Here is a 17518-nt window from a genome sequence, read left to right on the forward strand (position 1 = left end):
CCTCACACTCAACGTCAACAAAACTAAGGAGATGATTGTGGACTTCAGGAAACAGCAGAGGGAACACCCCCCTATCCACATCGATGGAACAGTAGTGGAGAGGGTAGCAAGTTTTAAGTTCCTCGGCATACACATCACAGACAAACTGAATTGGTCCACTCACACAGACAGCGTCGTGAAGAAGGCGCAGCAGCGCCTCTTCAACCTCAGGAGACTGAAGAAATTCGGCTTGTCACCAAAAGCACTAACAAACTTCTACAGATGCACAATCGAGAGCATCCTGGCGGGCTGTATCACCGCCTGGTACGGCAACTGCTCCGCCCTCAACCGTAAGGCTCTCCAGAGGGTAGTGAGGTCTGCACAACGCATCACCGGGGGCAAACTACCTGCCCTCCAGGACACCTACACCACCCGATGTTACAGGAAGGCCATAAAGATCATCAAGGACATCAACCACCCGAGCCACTGCCTGTTCACCCCGCTATCATCCAGAAGGCCAGGTCAGTACAGGTGCATCAAAGCTGGGACCGAGAGACTGAAAAACAGCTTCTATCTCAAGGCCATCAGACTGTTAAACAGCCACCACTAACATTGAGTGGTTGCTGCCAACACACTGTCATTGACACTGACCCAACTCCAGCCACTTTAATAATGGGAATTGATGGGAAATGATGTAAATATATCACTAGCCACTTTAAACAATGCTACCTTATATAATGTTACTTACCCTACATTATTCATCTCATATGCACACGTATATACTGTACTCTATATCATCGACTGCATCCTTATGTAATACATGTATCACTAGCCACTTTAACTATGCCACTTCATTTACTTTGTCTACATACTCATCTCATATGTATATACTGTACTCGATACCATCTACTGTATGCTGCGCTGTACCATCACTCATTCATATATCCTTATGTACATATTCCTTATCCCCTTACACTGTGTATAAGACAGTAGTTTTGGAATTGTTAGTTAGATTACTTGTTGGTTATCACTGCATTGTCGGAACTAGAAGCACAAGCATTTCGCTACACTCGCATTAACATCTGCTAACCATGTGTATGTGACAAATAAAATTGGATTCGATTTGATTTGATTTCTAGTTCGAATTACTTGAAATGTCTTCATGGATGTTTTAGGTAGCCAATACATAGGCTACTGTAACATGTATTTTCGTTTTTTCTTGGAATAGAAACGCCATGATATAAATACAGTACATTTAATCAAGCAAAAATATCACAAATAAATTTTAAATAATTAAGGCCAGTATCAGATTATTTTGAATTATTATTCATAATCAACAGATTATTCATAAATAAAAGGGAATCAATAATCTTAAACAAATTATTTGCCCAAAGAAGCAAATGAGTGTTGGAAATGGGCTCTAGAAATTAAAAAGTTTTTTCTATTATTATTAAAAAGAAAGAAAAATATTAATTTAAAAACTGAATTACATAAAGGAATATTAGTGGAAATATGGCCATATTATAAACAACAGAAAGGAGAATGGAATATATTTGAAAATATTTAGATTTGATTGGAGAAAGAAAACAAGTAGGCCTTCAGGTTATTACTCAATACTGTCATCTGCAGGAAGACCACGAGATTCCAACATACCATAGTACTCTATTACATTTAAGAAGGGACCAGCACAGAGTCCAGTAACACAGTGTCACAAGGCTACACAGTCATGGGCCTTCACTTTACCACTGGGAATAAACAGCTGTCCTTGATTGTTAGCTAGAATGAAACGTTGAAAGAAATGTGTGCAACACAAGAGGTAACTGCCGTGGTGCTGTTTTTACTCATCAATAATCTGGGTTCTCTTTTGGTGATATCACCATTGTTCATAACCTCGGTGACGGTCTGTTCGATTACAGCCAAAAGCTGTTTTGTTGGGTTTGTAGTGAGTCTCTTCTGATCAGTTAGTTGCCTGAGTTCTAGAATGTCTGATCAGTTAATTGTCTGAGTTCTAGAATGTCTGATCAGTTAGTTGCCTGAGTTCTAGAATGTCTGATCAGTTAGTTGCCTGAGTTCTTCTTTATTATAGACAGCGTCGTCTTGTACAGTAACAGAGCCTCCCTCTGGGCGGATGACTATAGAGGTGTTATTCTGGAGACTTCAGGGCTTGTTTCTCATAGCGGGTAAAGTTATTCCTGACATAAGGGATAGAGGCTTCTAGCTTGGATATGTCTTTACGCACCAGTCTGTAGTAGGTAGGTATCCTGGGTCAATAAGCGCAGGTGGAACGAACATAGATGAAAACCTAAACACAGTTTGTTGGTGGGGAATCTCTTAACAATAGTTTCAGATGCAATGTGCGTATGAATTAGTTGTCAAAACGTGTTGCAGTTGTGCATCCTGGTGTTCAGGCTGATTTGCTCCTATATGTATTCTTGTACATGTATTTTCTGTAAAGAGTTTACTAATGTATATTGCACTGTACTGGCTACCTTCTTGTTCGCTAATTCCAATCAAATCTAAACAATGTGTACAATAGACACTAAGAAATATCAACATTTTTGAGAAAAATCATCCACACACAGAGGCGGCTTAATCTCAATGTATTTTTAAATGTTCCATTCTACTTTCTCGTGTTTATATTGTGGGTATATTCCCACTAATATGCCTTTATACAATTAAGCTTTTACATGTGTATTTTCCTGTCTTCTTAACAATAATAATTATAAAATGTTTAGAAAACACTTTGTATGCTCAATACACATTTGAAGCTTTTTGGTGCCTGCATCAATGCGCAAATGATTTTACCGCTGCAGTTTGAGATGATTTATTCACTTTAATTTATGAAAAGATTGGCCTCCCGACTGGAGCAGCAGCATCACTACAGCCTGGGGTTAGAACCCGTGACCGGCGGTCCGGTAGGGCGGCGCACAATTACCTCAGCTTCGTAAGGGCCGCTAGTGGACTTTACTTGTCTCATCTCGCTCTAGTGACTCCTTGTGGCGGGCCGGGTGCCTGCAAGCTGACCTCAGTCGTCAGTTGAACGGTGTTTCCTCCGACACATTGGTGCGGCTGGCTTCCAGGTTATGCGAGCGGCTGTTAAGAAGCGAGGCTTGGCGGGTCATGTTTTGGAGGACGCATGACTCAACCTTCGCCTATCCTGAGCCCGTTGGGGAGTTGCAGCGATGTGTGTTTACGATTGGATATCACGAAATTGGGGAGAAAAAGGGGGTACATTTTTCTAAACATGTGTTATTACATTATTTGTTTATTATTTACGATTTATTTCTGGTATTTCAGCTTAATGAAATTGATTTATATTATAGTGTTTCTATTAAAAGAAAAACAAAAATAAATTTTACAATAGCCTTTGTATTGCCTACATAAAACAGCCATTAATACACTATATATATATATATATATATATATATAATAAAAATAAAAACAATATTATAAAAAAAAAAAAAAACAATATTATAAAAAAAAAAAAAAAACAACAAATATATATATATATATATGGGGGGAGGTTCAGGGGCAGTGTGTTGAGGCCTGAACGGACCAGGTAGGAACCATTTCCCCTCAGAGCCCTGTGGTGGTCACACCTGAAGGAAAGTGTGTGTGTTTGTGTGTGTGTGTGTGTGTGTGTGTGTGTGTGTGTGTGTGTGTGTGTGTGTGTGTGTGTGTGTGTGTGTGTGTGTGTGTGTGTGTGTGTGTGTGTGTGTGTGTGTGTGTGTGTGTGGTTTAGTCTATAGAAGACTGTGTGTTTGTGTGTGTCTGAATGTGTATGTGTGTGTTCGTGTGTGTGTATTTACGCATGAGCCCAGGAGACACAACTGACCTGGATCTGAACACAGACATGTCTCACAGGTGTAACGTACCCTAAGATCTAATGAATACAGTATTCTGTTCACACCACAGGAGACGGAAAGGTAAGTACAGAGATGGGGCTGTGCCTTGTACCAGTCTCTGATTGGAGTAGATGAGATGGGGTTGGGCCTTGTACCAGTCTCTGATTGGAGTAGATGAGATGGGGCTGTGCCTTGTACCAGTCTCTGATTGGAGCAGATGAGATGGGGCTGTGCCTTGTACCAGTCTCTGATTGGAGCAGATGAGATGGGGCTGTGCCTTGTACCAGTCTCTGATTGGAGCAGATGAGATGGGGTTGGGCCTTGTACCAGTCTCTGATTGGAGCAGATGAGATGGGGCTGTGCCTTGTACCAGTCTCTGATTGGAGCAGATGAGATGGGGCTGGGCCTTGTACCAGTCTCTGATTGGAGCAGATGAGATGGGGCTGTGCCTTGTACCAGTCTCTGATTGGAGCAGATGAGATGGGGCTGTGCCTTGTACCAGTCTCTGATTGGAGCAGATGAGATGGGGTTGGGCCTTGTACCAGTCTCTGATTGGAGCAGATGAGATGGGGCTGTGCCTTGTACCAGTCTCTGATTGGAGCAGATTAGATGGGGTTGGGCCTTGTACCAGTCTCTGATTGGAGCAGATGAGATGGGGCTGTGCCTTTTACCAGTCTCTGATTGGAGCAGATTAGATGGGGTTGGGCCTTGTACCAGTCTCTGATTGGAGCAGATGAGATGGGGCTGGGCCTTGTACCAGTCTCTGATTGGAGTAGATGAGATGGGGCCGGGCCTTGTACCAGTCTCTGATTGGAGCAGATGAGATGGGGCTGGGATTTGTACCAGTCTCTGATTGGAGCGATAGGGGTAATGTGGTTGGGTAGCAACAACTTAGTAAGAAATGTGTAATATGTGATGTCATTTGATCTACAATATATCATGTCATATTTGCAAATACAAATCACACAGTCACACAGTCACACACAGTGCAGGAGGGCTGGAGTCTGGAGAGCTGGTGGAGAAAACCGTCTTCCCAGCTCTTCAAACTTCTTATGGCTACAGGTTCAGTATTGAGTATCTTGGATGAAAGATGGATGAAAGTGCCCAGAGTAAATGGCCTGCTCCTCAGTCCCAGTTGCAAATATATGCATATTATTATTAGTATTGGATAGAAAATACTCTGAAGTTTCTAAAACTGAATGATGTCTGTGAGTATAACAGAACTCATATGGCAGGCAAAAACCTGAGAAAAACCTGAGAAGAAATCCAAACAGGAAGTGAGGAATCTGAGGTTGGTCGATTTTCAACCCAGGCCCTATTGAATTCACAGTAGAATATGGATAGAGTTGCACTTCCTAGGGCTTCCACTAGATGTAAACTGTCTTTAGAAACTTCAATGAGGCTTCTACTGTGTTGTGGGGCTGAATAAGAGATGAATGAGTCAGGTTATTGGCAGAGAGCCATTTCCTGGTCACGCGCATTTCACATGATTATCGACCTGCGTTCCATGGTTTCTCTAGACACAAAGGAATTCTCCGGTTGGAACGTTATTGAAGATTTATGATAAAAACATACTAAAGACTGATTGTATACTTAGTTTAAAATATTTCTTCGACCTGTAATATAGCTTTTTGAAGTTTTTGTCCGAAGTTATGTTGGACTTGCACAAGCTTTTGGATATGTGTACCTAATGCCCTAACAAAAGTAGTTACTTGGACAAACATAATGGACATTATCGAACAAATCAAGCATTTATTGTGGAACTAGGGTTCCTGGTAGTGCATTCTGATGAAGGTCATCAAAGGTAAGGGAACACTTATCATATAATGTATAGTTTATGTTGACTCTAACATAGTGGCTAATTTGACTTGATTGTTCTGAGCGCCGTCTCAGATTATTGCATGGTTTGCTTTTGCTGTAAAGTTTTTTTTTAGATCTGACACAGTGGTTGCATTAAGGAGGAGTATATCTATAATTTGTATTATCATCTACATTTATTTTATTTGAAATCTTTTTACATTTTACCCCCTTTTCCCCCAATTTCGTGGTGTCCAATTTTTAGTAATTACTATCTTGTCTCATCGCTACAACTCCCGTACGGGCTCAGGAGAGACAAAGGTCAAAAGCCATACGTCCTCCGAAACACAACCCAACCAAGCCGCACCAACCAAAACACCGTGCACCTGGCGACCTTGGCTAGCGTGCACTGCACCCGGCCCGCCACAGGAGTCGCTGGTGCGCGATGAGACAAGGATATCCCTACCAGCCAAACCCTCCCTAACCCGGACGACGCTAGGCCAATTGTGCGTCGCCCCACGGACCTCCTGGTCGCGGCCGGCTGCGACAGAGCCTGGGCGCGAACACAGAGTCTCTGGTGGCACAGCGAGCGCTGCGATGCAGTGCCCTAGACCACTTCATCTACATTTATGATGAGTATTTCTGTTGAATCGATGTGGCTACTACTACTTGGAACTGGTGAATGTAACGCGCCAATGTAAACTCAGATTTAAAAAATATATAAATATGAACTTTATCAAAACAAAATATACATGTATTGTGTAACAAGAAGTCCTATGAGTGTCATCTGATGAAGATAATCAAAGGTTAGGGATTCATTTTATCTCTATTTGTGCTTTTTGTGACTCCTCTCTGTGGCTGGAAAAATGGCTGTGTTTTTCTGTGGCTTGGTAGTGACCTAACATAATCGTTTGTGGTGCTTTTGCTGTAAAGCCTATTTGAAATCTGACACTGTAGTGGTATAAAATACATGTATGTTTGAGGAATTTTAATTATGAGATTTGTTGTTTTAAATTTGGCGCCCTGCACTTTCACTGGCTGTTGTCATATCCCGTTAATGGGATTTCAACCCTAAGAAGTTTTAAACAGTGGAACTGGGAGATAACTGGGAGATTCCATTATCGTAAGAGTAGGGGTGTTTGTCCTGGCGCTCAAACCATCACGGTCACCTAATAATCCCCAATTTACAATTGGCTCATTAATCCCCCATCCTCTCCCCTGTAACTATTCCCCAGGTCATTGCTACAAATGAGAACGTGTTCTCAGTCAATTTACCTGGTAAACTAACGGATAAATAAATAAATAAATAAATAAAAGAGGGTGAGAGAGAAATAAAGGGCATAGCAGTGAGAGGGGATGTCATTAACCCCCACAGGAACCACTCACAAACCACAACCAGGCCTAATACAACACTCTCAAACTCTCAAATGGGTTTCACCAACCAGGGAACTAGGAACACAGTCCTAATGCAAAACATGACCAATAATGGTTACACTCTCACTTTCAATAAGAGAGGAGTGAAACTGCAGGAAATGTCAGTTGTCAGAGAAAATGGCTGTGTTTACCCAATTCTGATCTTTGCTACTAGGTAGTATTTTTACCAATACGATCAGATCATAATTGGGAAAAAGTCAGAATTGGCTTGCCTTTGTAAACTGAGCCCTAATAACAAAGACCAACGTAGAAATTAAATGCTGCCATTTGTAATGATGTCACTGATTTCATATGGTGGCATGCTTGGGGACGCAGTAGACTGTATATCACAGACAATAAACATGCTTGGGGAAGTAGTGGACTGTATATCACAGACAATAAACATGCTTGGGGAAGTAGTGGACTGTATATCACAGACAATAAACATGCTTGGGGACGTAGTGGACTGTATATCACACACAATAAACATGCTTGGGGACGCAGTAGACTGTATATCACAGACAATAAACATGCTTGGGGACGCAGTAGACTGTATATCACAGACAATAAACATGCTTGGGGACGTAGTGGACTGTATATCACAGACAATAAACATGCTTGGGGACGCAGTGGACTGTATATCACAGACAATAAACATGCTTGGGGACGTAGTGGACTGTATATCACAGACAATAAACATGCTTGGGGACGCAGTAGACTGTATATCACAGACAATAAACATGCTTGGGGACGTAGTGGACTGTATATCACAGACAATAAACATGCTTGGGGAAGTAGTGGACTGTATATCACACGCAATAAACATGCTTGGGGAAGTAGTGGACTGTATATCACAGCAGTAGACTGTATATCACACGTAATAAACATGCTTGGGGACGCAGTGGACTGTATATCACACGACAATAAACATGCTTGGGGAAGTAGTGGACTGTATATCACACGTAATAAACATGCTTGGGGATGCAGTAGACTGTATATCACACGACAATAAACATGCTTGGGGAAGTAGTGGACTGTATATCACACGACAATAAACATGCTTGGGAAGTAGTGGACTGTATATCACACACAATAAACATGCTTGGGGACGCAGTAGACTGTATATCACAGACAATAAACATGCTTGGGGAAGTAGTGGACTGTATATCACAGACAATAAACATGCTTGGGGAAGTAGTGGACTGTATATCACACACAATAAACATGCTTGGGGACGTAGTGGACTGTATATCACAGACAATAAACATGCTTGGGGAAGTAGTGGACTGTATATCACAGACAATAAACATGCTTGGGGAAGTAGTGGACTGTATATCACAGACAATAAACATGCTTGGGGAAGTAGTGGACTGTATATCACAGACAATAAACATGCTTGGGGAAGTAGTGGACTGTATATCACAGACAATAAACATGCTTGGGGACGCAGTGGACTGTATATCACAGACAATAAACATGCTTGGGAAGTAGTGGACTGTATATCACAGACAATAAACATGCTTGGGGACGCAGTGGACTGTATATCACAGACAATAAACATGCTTGGGGAAGTAGTGGACTGTATATCACACACAATAAACATGCTTGGGGAAGTAGTGGACTGTATATCACAGACAATAAACATGCTTGGGGACGTAGTGGACTGTATATCACAGACAATAAACATGCTTGGGGAAGTAGTGGACTGTATATCACAGACAATAAACATGCTTGGGGACGCAGTAGACTGTATATCACAGACAATAAACATGCTTGGGGAAGTAGTGGACTGTATATCACAGACAATAAACATGCTTGGGGACGTAGTGGACTGTATATCACAGACAATAAACATGCTTGGGGACGTAGTGGACTGTATATCACACACAATAAACATGCTTGGGGAAGTAGTGGACTGTATATCACAGACAATAAACATGCTTGGGGAAGTAGTGGACTGTATATCACACACAATAAACATGCTTGGGGACGTAGTGGACTGTATATCACAGACAATAAACATGCTTGGGGAAGTAGTGGACTGTATATCACAGACAATAAACATGCTTGGGGAAGTAGTGGACTGTATATCACAGACAATAAACATGCTTGGGGACGTAGTGGACTGTATATCACAGACAATAAACATGCTTGGGGAAGTAGTGGACTGTATATCACAGACAATAAACATGCTTGGGGAAGTAGTGGACTGTATATCACAGACAATAAACATGCTTGGGGAAGTAGTGGACTGTATATCACAGACAATAAACATGCTTGGGGAAGTAGTGGACTGTATATCACACACAATAAACATGCTTGGGGAAGTAGTGGACTGTATATCACACGTAATAAACATGCTTGGGGAAGTAGTGGACTGTATATCACAGACAATAAACATGCTTGGGGAAGTAGTGGACTGTATATCACACACAATAAACATGCTTGGGGAAGTAGTGGACTGTATATCACAGACAATAAACATGCTTGGGGACGTAGTGGACTGTATATCACACGTAATAAACATGCTTGGGGAAGTAGTGGACTGTATATCACAGACAATAAACATGCTTGGGGACGTAGTGGACTGTATATCACAGACAATAAACATGCTTGGGGACGTAGTGGACTGTATCTCTCTGTATCTCTCTGTGTGTGTGTGTGTGTGTGTGTGTGTGTGTGTGTGTGTGTGTGTGTGTGTGTGTGTGTGTGTGTGTGTGTGTATCTGTATCTCTGTGTGTGTGTGTGTGTGTGTTAAGGTAGTTTAATATAAATTGTATTAACTCCTGTGTCCTCTATGGGACTTATTAACTACCTCCGCGGCCTGGATAGAAGCCATAGCATGTCAAACCTGACCTTGTCATGCAATATTGTGTTTGGAAGCTGCATTTCACTCCCATACACCCCCCCACACACACACACACACACACTGGAATCCCTCACAGGGTTTGGCCTGCACTCGCACTGCCATGTCAAACTATAACTAGCCAATGAACTAGTTCACCAGCACTTTGACCTCATAGACAGCTACTGTATACCTGCAGGTCCCCCACAAACCGCTGAGCTCATATTTTTTACGCAAATATTTCTTACTTACTTTAAAAAGAAAACTCTGCATTGTTTAGTTAAGGGTTTTGTAAGTAAGCATTTTACGGTAAGGCCAACACCTGTTGTATTCGGCGCATGTGACAAATACAATTTGATTTGATGTATACTGGATTGAAACTCATTAATGAACCACTGGGCATGAGGTGTACAAAATCATAGAGGCAATTCTCCTGCATCGGTGCCTGTGTTCTCCTGCATCGGTGCCTGTGTTCTCCTGCATCGGTGCCTGTGTTCTCCTGCATCGGTGCCTGTGTTCTCCTGCATCGGTGCCTGTGTTCTCCTGCATCGGTGCCTGTGTTCTCCTGCATCGGTGCCTGTGTTCTCCTGCATCGGTGCCTGTGTTCTCCTGCATCGGTGCCTGTGTTCTCTTGGTCAACACTGCTGTTGATGTTCCTAGGACTAGACGTCATTGGTCAACACTGCTGTTGATGTTCCTAGGACTAGACGTCATTGGTCAACACTGCTGTTGATGTTCCTAGGACTAGACGTCATTGGTCAACGCTGCTGTTGATGTTCCTAGGACTAGACGTCATTGGTCAACACTGCTGTTGATGTTCCTAGGACTAGACGTCATTGGTAAACACTGCTGTTGATGTTCCTAGGACTAGACGTCATTGGTCAACACTGCTGTTGATGTTCCTAGGACTAGACGTCATTGGTAAACACTGCTGTTGATGTTCCTAGGACTAGACGTCATTGGTAAACACTGCTGTTGATGTTCCTAGGACTAGACGTCATTGGTCAACACTGCTGTTGATGTTCCTAGGACTAGACGTCATTGGTCAACACTGCTGTTGATGTTCCTAGGACTAGACGTCATTGGTCAACACTGCTGTTGATGTTCCTAGGACTAGACGTCATTGGTCAACACTGCTGTTGATGTTCCTAGGACTAGACGTCATTGGTCAACACTGCTGTTGATGTTCCTAGGACTAGAATTGGTCAACGCTGCTGTTGATGTTCCTAGGACTAGACGTCATTGGTCAACGCTGCTGTTGATGTTCCTAGGACTAGACGTCATTGGTCAACGCTGCTGTTGATGTTCCTAGGACTAGACGTCATTGGTCAACACTGCTGTTGATGTTCCTAGGACTAGACGTCATTGGTCAACACTGCTGTTGATGTTCCTAGGACTAGACGTCATTGGTAAACACTGCTGTTGATGTTCCTAGGACTAGACGTCATTGGTCAACGCTGCTGTTGATGTTCCTAGGACTAGACGTCATTGGTCAACACTGCTGTTGATGTTCCTAGGACTAGACGTCATTGGTCAACACTGCTGTTGATGTTCCTAGGACTAGACGTCATTGGTCAACACTGCTGTTGATGTTCCTAGGACTAGACGTCATTGGTCAACACTGCTGTTGATGTTCCTAGGACTAGACGTCATTGGTCAACACTGCTGTTGATGTTCCTAGGACTAGACGTCATTGGTCAACGCTGCTGTTGATGTTCCTAGGACTAGACGTCATTGGTCAACGCTGCTGTTGATGTTCCTAGGACTAGACGTCATTGGTCAACACTGCTGTTGATGTTCCTAGGACTAGACGTCATTGGTCAACACTGCTGTTGATGTTCCTAGGACTAGACGTCATTGGTCAACGCTGCTGTTGATGTTCCTAGGACTAGACGTCATTGGTCAACGCTGCTTTTGCCTGGAGAATTTCCAATAATTCATACTGTACTGTATACAGGCGGTTTCCAGGTGCTTGGGATGTTACAGTGTTAACCTGTCAAAGCCAGCCAGAAAGGCCGTACACCCTCACAGTCTAACATTGTACTGTGATTCGTTGGGATGTTACAGTGTTAACCTGTCAAAGCCAGCCAGAAAGGCACCGTACAGCCTCACAGTCTAACATTGTACTCTGATTCGTTGGGATGTTACAGTGTTAACCTGTCAAAGCCAGCCAGAAAGGCGCCGTACACCCTCACAGTCTAACATTGTACTCTGATTCGTTGGGATGTTACAGTGTTAACCTGTCAAAGCCAGCCAGAAAGGCGCCGTACAGCCTCACAGTCTAACATTGTACTCTGATTCGTTGGGATGTTACAGTGTTAACCTGTCAAAGCCAGCCAGAAAGGCGCCGTACACCCTCACAGTCTAACATTGTACTCTGATTCGTTGGGATGTTACAGTGTTAACCTGTCAAAGCCAGCCAGAAAGGCGCCGTACAGCCTCACAGTCTAACATTGTACCCTGATTCTTCTTTGTATTCAGATTACTCAGTCAAAGTATCGCTGGAATTCAGGAAAAAGTGACTTTTTTTTGTTGCCACTGACAACTCCTTGAAGCATGCTGTAAAATGTTAGCCTGGTCTCAGATCTGTTAGTGCTGTATAGATGTCTCCCTAGGAGCACAGCCATAGGACCACAGGACCACAACCACAGGACCACAACCACAGGACCACAACCACAGGACCATAGGACCACAACCACAGGACCATAGGACCACAACCACAGGACCACAACCACAGGACCACAACCACAGGACCACAACCACAGGACCACAACCACAGGACCACAGGACCACAACCACAGGACCACAGGACCACAACCACAGGACCACAGGACCACAACCACAGGACTACAAGACCACAACCACAGGACCACAACCACAGGACCATAACCACAGGACCACAACCACAGGACCACAGGACCACAACCACAGGACCACAACCACGGGACCACAACCACAGGACCCCAACCACAGGACCATAGAACCACAACCACAGGACCACAACCACAGGACCACAACCACAGGACCCCAACCACAGGACCACAACCACAGGACCATAGAAACACAACCACAGGACCACAACCACAGGACCATAGGAGATAGAAAGACAATGTGTCTTCTCCTCCAATAGAATGAACAGCTCTGCTCTGCTGATGTTCAGTAAACAAGGCAATGAGACTAAAGGATTTAGGGCTCTCAGGAGGTGCAGGAAGACTTTGGCCCGTTTTGCTCTTTTCTCATCACTTCTCATTTTCCTGGAGACACTGAGGATCACGCTCTGTCTCCCTTCCCCTCAGTGTCAGGTAAATGTCAGGGCGTTCGGCTCCATGTATTCCACAGGAGCTGACTGTATAGTCTATATATTAGCTGTCACCACACGGCTTTGTGAGAGAGGGAGTCCTGTCTGTGACTCCTAGTCTCTGTCCTCTGTACTTCTCCTGACCTCTCACTGTAATATGTGTAGTGGTAGTTCACTGATACTCTGGATCCCAGAGCTAACCCCCTTGAACTTGAATTGCCTGTATAGAATTAACCTTAACCACTTGAACTTGAATTATCATATATGTACAGTCACTTTAACTATACATTCTTTAACTTTTACCTTGTCACAAACTGGTTAAATGCTAATCAATGGTGGTCTTTTTAAATATGTAGTGTTATTAACAATTCAAATTCAATTGGTTGTGGTACATACTACCTCAATTGGCCCGACCAACCAGTGCTCCTGCACATTGGCTAACTGGGCTATCTGCATTGTGTCCCACCACCCACCAACCCCTCTTTACGCTACTGCTACTCTCTGTTCATCATATATGCATAGTCACTTTAACCATATGTACATGTACATACTACCTCAATCAGCCTGACTAACCGGTGACTATGTAGCCTCGCTACTGTATATAGCCTCTCTACTGTATATAGCCTCTCTACTGTATATAGCCTCTCTACTGTATATAGCCTCTCTACTGTATATAGCCTCACTACTGTATATAGCCTCTACTGTATATAGCCTCTACTGTAAATAACCTCTCTACTGTATATAACCTCTCTACTGTATATAGCCTCTCTACTGTATATAACCTCTCTACTGTATATAGCCTCTACTGTATATAGCCTCTTGTACTGTATATAGCCTCTACTGTATATAGCCTCACTACTGTATATAGCCTCTCTACTGTACATAACCTCTCTACTGTATATAGCCTCTCTACTGTATATAGCATCACTACTGTATATAGCCTCTCTACTGTATAAAGCCTCACTACTGTATATAACCTCTCTACTGTATATAACCTCTCTACTGTATATAGCCTCTCTACTGTATATAACCTCTCTACTGTATATAGCCTCTCTACTATATATAACCTCTCTACTGTATATAGCCTCTTTACTGTATATAGCCTCTTTACTGTATATAGCCTCTCTACTGTATATAGCCTCTACTGTATATAGCCTCTACTGTATATAGATTCTCTACTGTATATAGCCTCTCTACTGTATATAGCCTCTACTGTATATAGCCTCTCTACTGTATATAGCATCACTACTGTATATAGCCTCTCTACTGTACATAACCTCTCTACTGTATATAGCCTCTCTACTGTATATAGCATCACTACTGTATATAGCCTCTCTACTGTATAAAGCCTCACTACTGTATATAACCTCTCTACTGTATATAACCTCTCTACTGTATATAGCATCACTACTGTATATAGCCTCTCTACTGTATATAGCCTCTCTACTGTATATAGCATCACTACTGTATATAGCTTCTCTACTGTATATAGCCTCTCTACTGTATATAGCCTCTACTGTATATAGCCTCTATACTGTATATAGCCTCTCTACTGTATATAGCCTCTCTACTGTATATAACCTCTCTACTGTATATAGCCTCTCTACTGTATATAGCCTCTACTGTATATAGCCTCTCTACTGTATTTAGCCTCTCTACTGTATATAGCCTCTACTGTACATAACCTCTCTACTGTATATAGCCTCACTACTGTATATAGCCTCTCTACTGTATATAGCCTCTCTACTGTATATAGCCTCACTACTGTATATAGCCTCACTACTGTATATAGCCTATCTACTGTATATAGTCTCTCTACTGTATATAGCCTCTCTACTGTATATAGTCTCTCTACTGTATATAGTCTCTCTACTGTATATAGCCTCTCTACTGTATATAGCCTCTACTGTATATAGCCTCTCTACTGTATATAGCCTCTCTACTGTATATAGCATCACTACTGTATATAGCCTCTCTACTGTACATAACCTCTCTACTGTATATAACCTCTCTACTGTATATAGCATCACTACTGTATATAGCCTCTCTACTGTATATAGCCTCTCTACTGTATATAACCTCTCTACTGTATATAGCATCACTACAGTATATAGCTTCTCTACTGTATATAGCCTCTCTACTGTACATAGCCTCTACTGTATATAGCCTCTCTACTGTATATAGCCTCTCTACTGTATATAACCTCTCTACTGTATATAGCCTCTCTACTGTATATAGCCTCTACTCTATATAGCCTCTCTACTGTATATAGCCTCTCTACTGTATATAGCCTCTACTGTACATAACCTCTCTGCTGTATATAGCCACACTACTGTATATAGCCTCTCTACTGTATATAGTCTCTCTACTGTACATAACCTATCTACTGTATATAGCCTCACTACTGTATATAGCCTCTCTACTGTAAATAGTCTCTCTACTGTATATAGCCTCGCTACTGTATATAACCTCTCTACTGTATATAGCCTCTCTACTGTATATACCCTCTACTGTATATAGCCTCACTACTGTATATAGCCTCTCTACTGTATATAACCTCTCTACTGTATATAGCCTTGCTACTGTATATAACCTCTCTACTGTATATAGCCTCACTACTGTATATAGCCTCTCTACTGTATATAGCCTCTCTACTGTATATAGCCTCTCTACTGTATATAACCTCTCTACTGTATATAGCCTCTCTACTGTATATAGCCTCTACTGTATATAGCCTCTCTACTGTATATAGCCTCTCTACTGTATATAGCCTCTCTACTGTATATAGCATCACTACTGTATATAGCCTCTCTACTGTACATAACCTCTCTACTGTATATAGCCTTTCTACTGTATATAGCATCACTACTGTATATAGCCACTCTACTGTATAAAGCCTCACTACTGTATATAACCTCTCTACTGTATATAACCTCTCTACTGTATATAGCATCACTACTGTATATAGCATCACTACTGTATATAGCCACTCTACTGTATAAAGCCTCACTACTGTATATAACCTCTCTACTGTATATAACCTCTCTACTGTATATAGCATCACTACTGTATATAGCCTCTCTACTGTATATAGCCTCGCTACTGTATATAACCTCTCTACTGTATATAGCATCACTACTGTATATAGCTTCTCTACTGTATATAGCCTCTCTACTGTATATAGCCTCTATACTGTATATAGCCTCTCTACTGTATATAGCCTCTCTACTGTATATAGCCTCTCTACTGTATATAGCCTCTCTACTGTATATAGCCTCTACTGTATATAGCCTCTCTACTGTATATAGCCTCACTACTGTATATAGCCTCTCTACTGTATATAGTCTCTCTACTGTATATAGCCTCTCTACTGTATATAGTCTCTAGTTTCAGACAGGGGTTAGTTTCAGACAGGGGGTTAGTTTCAGACAGGGGGGTTAGTTTCAGACAGGGGGTTAGTTTCAGACAGGGGGTAGTTTCAGACAGGGGTTAGTTTCAGACAGGGGTTAGTTTCAGACAGGGGGTTAGTTTCAGACAGGGGGTTAGTTTCAGACAGGGGGGGTTAGTTTCAGACAGGGGTTAGTTTCAGACAGGGGTTAGTTTCAGACAGGGGTTAGTTTCAGACAGGGGTTAGTTTCAGACAGGGGGTTAGTTTCAGACAGGGGTTAGTTTCAGACAGGGGTTAGTTTCAGACAGGGGTTAGTTTCAGACAGGGATTAGTTTCAGACAGGGGGGTTAGTTTCAGACATGGGTTAGTTTCAGACAGGGGTTAGTTTCAGACAGGGGTTAGTTTCAGACAGGGGTTAGTTTCAGACAGGGGGATTAGTTTCAGACAGGGGTTAGTTTCAGACAGGGGTTAGTTTCAGACAGGGGTTAGTTTCAGACAGGGGTTAGTTTCAGACAGGGGATTAGATGAACAAAGGAGTGTCCATGATTTAGTGGGCCCAAAGTCTATTTGTGTGTGTATGTATATATGTGTATGTGTGCATGTGTATGTGCATGTGAGTGTGTGTGTATATGTATATGTGTATGCGTGCATGTGTATGTGCATGTGAGTGTGTGTGTACATGAGTCCGAATACCCTAGTCTTGTCTTAGTGAGCTCTATTATCATGTCCCTAGGGGGACATTCCGAACGTGTTCGGGGATCTGGAGGCACTAGATATTATACCCCTCCAGCTCAGAGCTAACAGACACTTCTCAGGCAATGCCCTCTACTTTGCCCCATTCACCTCCTCCTCTGTCCCCTCTCCCCTCACCTCCTCCTTGGCCCACTCTCCCCTCACCTCCTCCTCTGTCCCCTCTCCCCTCACCTCCTCCTCTGTCCCCTCTCCCCTGACCT

The sequence above is a fragment of the Oncorhynchus keta genome, chromosome 19, assembly GCF_023373465.1.
Source record: "Oncorhynchus keta strain PuntledgeMale-10-30-2019 chromosome 19, Oket_V2, whole genome shotgun sequence".
Classification (NCBI taxonomy): domain Eukaryota; kingdom Metazoa; phylum Chordata; class Actinopteri; order Salmoniformes; family Salmonidae; genus Oncorhynchus; species Oncorhynchus keta.